This window comes from Nicotiana tabacum, chromosome 20, assembly GCF_000715075.1.
Source record: "Nicotiana tabacum cultivar K326 chromosome 20, ASM71507v2, whole genome shotgun sequence".
NCBI classification, from domain to species: domain Eukaryota; kingdom Viridiplantae; phylum Streptophyta; class Magnoliopsida; order Solanales; family Solanaceae; genus Nicotiana; species Nicotiana tabacum.
In genome coordinates this window covers 67,704,892-67,711,042 of record NC_134099.1, presented here as the reverse complement: position 1 = coordinate 67,711,042, position 6,151 = coordinate 67,704,892, and positions in this window count along the sequence as shown.

The following is a 6,151-nucleotide window of genomic DNA, read 5'->3' as shown; positions in this document are numbered from 1 at the left end:
ACTGGTCTTCGTATTCCTCATGTCAGGTTGAAGCCTAGAAGAAGCCACCCCATCGTTCACCTTCTTTTTCTGAAAAAAAAAACAGTGAACCAAAAACTCCCTTGAACAAAATTTCAGCTGATAAACACACACGAAAGACACACTCGACCTTTCATCTCTTCAACGACCAACGGTAGAAAACTCCATTCCCTCTACTATTTCCTTCTCGCCACAATTCCAGGATTTTGGAGTTACCATTTTCAGAGAAACTAAAGCAAAGTAGGTGAAATAAGTTCTCTTAATCCATGGGTTCGTTGAGGTTGCTGGTGTGGTCTCCGTCTTGTATCGATTTTTGGGTTCAATTTGGTCGATAACTTGCATTCACAATTCGTTTGTGGCTGATTCGGTTTAATTGAAAGTTTTGTTCGCAAAGGTCCATTCCTTGCTCCTTTAACTTAATATTGTGTATGAGGTCTTGTTTACATAATCTGTGATTTTACTCCTAGTTGAAACTCCTTGTTCACGATGTGCTTTGCTATGAATTGTTTAATTTTGGCTCAAGACCGTCACTGAAATGGGTTTTGGAATTACGTTTTGTTAATCTTTCACTTGAAGTTGAGTGATCAAAATGCTAGTGAAATGTTAGCTTCTAAAATCATCAAGAAAACATTAAGATGGAACCATATTCTGTTAGCAAGTCGATCCTTTTCTATAGCGACGAGCGAAGCTGACAACATTTTTGTCTCTAATCAATATGAGAAGCTAACATGAAGACAATTTTCTATTTGGTTTGTGAAAATAAAAATAGGCCATGGATTTGTTCTTGAAACATTAGTATGGGTTCAATCTAATAAATACAATGTGGCCTATTTTCCGTAATAAATCTCTGTTTAAGTCACATTTTAGTGTTTGTTATCAATTAATCTCAAGCTTTAGAAGTCTAGTAATTTATTTAGTTGTAAATTGTTTTAAGATAGATATTTTGTTAATATTTCAAATAGCACTTCCAAGAGCTTCTTATCCTTAATTTGGATCTTCAAAAATCTCAAAGCTTAGGAAGAATCATGAACACCGTAGTGTGCCTCCGGCACGTTATAATAATTATCATGGCTACGAGTATGGTTCCTGTGACGTAGTTGTGATACGTAATCCTAAATTCGGGTGCGCATTTATGTGACCCAAATCCAAATCTCGATGAAGTCGAAATGTGTTGACAATCACGGGCGCATTGATTGCGACGGGGTTCGAAACGCGTTTTCACGACATCGTAATTCTTATAAAATAAATAATGATAGAAAAGAGGTTCACAAATTCAGACGAGCCTCACCGCACAAAAATGAATAAATGTGGGGCCCTCAATAAATAGTTATTAAAAATAATTAGAATTTGGGATGGCCATTTAGCGAACTTCACGGCTTCCCTAAAATAATATTACGTTAGAATCTTTAGACGCGATTTTAATTATATTACCTTCTTAAACTCGGGTGCGCATTGATGCGACCCAAATCCAAATCTCGACGAAGTCGAAATATGTTGGCAACCACGGGTGCATTGATTGCGACGTGGTTCGAAACGCGTTTTCACGACGTTGCAATTCTTTTAAAATAAATAATGATAAAAAGTGATTTACGAATAAAAGGCACATAAGCTAATAGGCATTAAAATTAGATAAAATCAAATGCAACCGTTAAGCGACCGTTCTAGAACCACGGAACTCGGGAATGCCTAACACCTTCTCCCGGGTTAACAGAATTCCTTACTCGGATTTCTGGTTCGCGGACTGTTAACAGTGTCATAAATTTTCTCGGTTCGAGATTCAACCGGTGACTTGGGATACCATTAATATCCCAAGTGGCGACTCTGAATAATTAATAATTAAATCCCGTTCCGATTGTCCTTTAATTGGAAAAACTCCTTTACACCCTTGCAGGGTGTAGGTAAAAAAGAAGGTGTGACAACTCTTACTTCGATTTATCGTTACTGAGGCCTACTACCAAACTCCAGGTTACTCTTTCGCTGCTTATCATATATGTATAAGTCTAAGTCCTTTAATGCTTCCTCATTACTGTTCATCTTAAGAATGACGACCCACTCTCATCTCATACTTTGTAACTCCTATCCATCCATTGTTGTTTCACCTAAACATTGATCTATAATTTACCATTGATAAATCTTAATGTCACATCACTCCATATTCCCCTTTTTAGGGGAGTACTAAGATTTAGTAATACGATGATTTACCTATAAATATTTTACCTTTTCCTCTTAGGCGTCTTTCCACATCATCGATGACCCTTACTCGCCTCGCAGTAATTCTTCTATACCAAGGATAACAAAATTCCTTACTCACGAGGGTGACACTTAGTATAACTAGCACATACCATCCCTTAAGCTTAACTTTGCTCATGTTGCTTGCTTTAGGGAAGCATATTCCTGAATGACCTTTAAAGGTTATTCTTCTATCGTCCATCCTATTATTGCCGGAATGCAATCTCTGAATTTTTTATGATGCCGACTATTATCAAATCACTCAGTCCCTAATTCCAATTTAGTTTATCTTATTCACCAGCCCATACTGATTTTTATTACTCTAGGGTCTAACTTTTCCTTCTGGTAGTCACGTTGGAGACACAAACTTATTTCTCGAAATGAGGATATGACTTTATGGCCTATACTCTTTTGTTGTCTTAAGGCCTATTACCTCTCGTCTTTTCCTTTCTCTGACTATAAACTCTGTAATATTGTCATTTTTTATCTACCGTTGTGATCCATGTATCACATCTTACTCATAATGCTTCATTAACCCTCTTCTTATTTCCCTGCTAACATCTCTGTCTATCACTTTATTCTGAAAACTTCAATAAGACATTATCTTGCTTTTAGCTCCCCTTTCTCCATCCACTGGCTCTTCGGGTTGCCTAATATTCTCCCTCTACTAGGGATGGGAGCCACACTATGGTAATACTTATCCCTTCCATGCTTCTAGTGCCTATCTTTGTAAAAAAACATTTTCAACATTCTAGTATTCATATCTAGCTATACTATTCTAGAGAGCATCAGCTGGGTGTCTCAAATAATCCATTCACCATTTTGGGTTGCTCTAACCCCAGCTGGATGCTGATATCCCGACCTTCTCTTAAAACATATCTGTTAGCTCTCCATAGGGCATAACTGAGATAGGTGTGTCCAATTGTACATACCTCTATTATTGTTGAAGTTAACTCAAAAGTCTTTTATTCCTCTGCCTGAATTGTGAATACTGATAATCTTCATTAATTGGTTGCCTCGTGTCCTTCTTCAACTTGTTTCTTTTACTTGTTGAAACCTGTATCTATCTTCTGAATCTCTCATTACTTTTCACCATAGGGGTGGATAGATATTCTTGGCTTAAGGTTCCTTATCAAGAGGCTTACACGTCTTAGTAAACACATGATCTACTGAAGACCTTACATTTACTCATCATAAGCATCATTAAAAATCAAGTTCCTCTGACTCAACTCTTCCAGCCACATTCAATCTCTTACCAACTGTCTTTTGGATGCAAGTATCATCTTATTACGAATAAAATAGAGTTTAGGAAATTGAGTTCTTACAACTGAGCTCTACCACATGATTTAGAGTAAGAAGAAAAAGTGACAGTCCTAAATGCCTTGTAGCCTCTTGCTTATAAGTGTGGTGCACAACACACCCATAAATAAGACTCTACTAGACACAGCTTGTAGACATTCCTAGGATATAACTGCTCTGATATCACTTTTGTCAGGACCCAAAATTATGGACCGCAACGGGCACCCGGTACCTTACTCAATTGAGTACCAACATAACATATCTTTCTTATCGTACTTTCATTGGAAAATGGGACAAATAGGCCATCATAGGCTAACCAAAATAAACATAGGGGAATACTCAATATAAGGTGACCTAACCTGATATAAAAACTTATACATTTGATATACGGGCCTATAAGGCCAACATGATCATTTGTAAACTCAAAATTTAGGCCGGCAAGACCATACAAGTATTAGTATACATGATATCTATCTACAAGCCTCTAAGAGTACATAAGTATCACAAAGATCGGGATTGAGCCCCACCATGCCAATTAATACATGTCCTAATTATATTGACCAAATAAGTAACTCCGGAGCAAATGGAGCGCACCAACATCTTTTGCTGAGCTGATAGCTTACTTGAAGGTCTCTCGACCTGTCTATAGGGATCTGCAGGCATTAAAAGCGGTGTCCCCAACAAAAGACGTCAATACGAATAATGTACTGAGTATGTAAGGCACATAAATAAGTATATAAAGGTCATGGAAGAAACATGGAGTAAATGACTCAACCTGTAAGTCTAGATAACTCTGTAAATCATGAAATACTTATAATATCATGCATATGTGTATGAATGTCATGTCATGCATATGTACATGTGTTCATAAAATTATCAAGCCTCTGAGGGTATCCCATCATATCATCTTGGCCACTATGGACAAAATCATCAATGTATACTAGTTGATCAGGTGGTGGTGCGTATACAATGCCATAACCTTTTCCTATATCCCATATACATATAATATATACATATACGCGTATATAACGCCATCTGGTCATGGGTCATTGTACATGTATAAATGAATGCAATGCATATTAATAAAATCTCTTGGAATGTCACAAGACCATTATGCCTTTGAGTGATATCATGAAGCAAACTTTTTCAACTTACGTACTTTTCTGAGACCCATGAACAGAAGATGTAATAATAATACACATGGGAATCCAAAAACATATGCACCTCTAATACTTCTATGAGTAGAGTCATTTATGGAAGTTGTGCATTTGCTCATTGTCGTAGAGATCTTGCTAAAAGGAAAGAAGGGATAGCCTTACTTACCTGAGTCAATTCTCTTCACAAACCCTCTAATGCACGTCAATTGCGATAAATCACATAACGGAGGATCAAAGTGGGAAAAATCCGTATGATATTCTTTGAGAAAGATTGTACCGTACTCCCTTAGAATCACAAAATCCTGTTGCTATAACATTACGTAGTCTCATATGATTTTTGTAGTAAAATTACATTGCTAATATCTAGTCTTTCATGAATGAGTTTGTTGAAGCTTCATCTCTTAAATTAGTAGAGATGAGCAAATCATTTTGGTGAATTTAGAGAAGTTATTTTTATCCTTTAGGTGTGGGCCCCACATATGTGGTGACTTGGCCAAAGAATGTCCAAATTAGTCCACCTAATCTCAAGACTTACTTAGTCACAATAGGCTTGATTAAGCCTCATTAGGCTTGATTAATCCTTTTATGCTTGCTGCCATGTTGAGGGGGGGGGGTGTCCCCCTTAAGCTTTATCCAAAAATTCCATTTACAAATTAATATTCCACTTAAAAATCCATAATTATTCAATTATCGCCACAATTAAGAATTATCTCAAATTACTTATAATACTACTCACTTTTAATGCACTTTATATACCTTACTATTAGGGTCATGTGGTACCTCATAAGGTACTAGTCCATATATATCGGGTGTTATAGTTCGGGCCGTATTTTATTCAAAATTGTCAAACTTTGACGAAATTCATTTTTTTCGACTTGTTTATCCTCTCACCTTCACGAGTTTACTTATCACTTGTTTGAAATAGCATATTCTTATAATCTCAAAATAATCTCATTCCCGAACTTACGTCGATTATGTTGCAACAAAACTTCAACGTAAGAAAATGCAGGATGTAACATCTTATTTCTAACCTTATATTAATTTATTATGGCATACTTTCACGTACGAAAATATGGGGTGTAACACGTTGTTATTAGAGGATGTTGTTATGGTCATGTATGTTATGCAGTGCATAGTGTGGATTCAGCAAAGGTATGTAATCATGTATTGGTGCATCTCATAGAGATTGACACGGTGTTCATATGATGGAAGTAGGCTTGGCAGAGAATTCTGGATGTTGGAATTGAGCTCTAAGGCCTATTTCGCTAAGCAAAAGGGAAAATCTTTAGATTAGCTCGAGCTAATGTGCTCAACTGAGTTGTGGTGTCACGGGTAGGTGCACGAGGTGTTAAACGATGATTTCAGACAACTCTGGAGCAGTCCTTAGCACGTTCGAGGACGAACATATGTTTAAGTGGGAGAGAATGTAATGACTTGACCGGTCATTT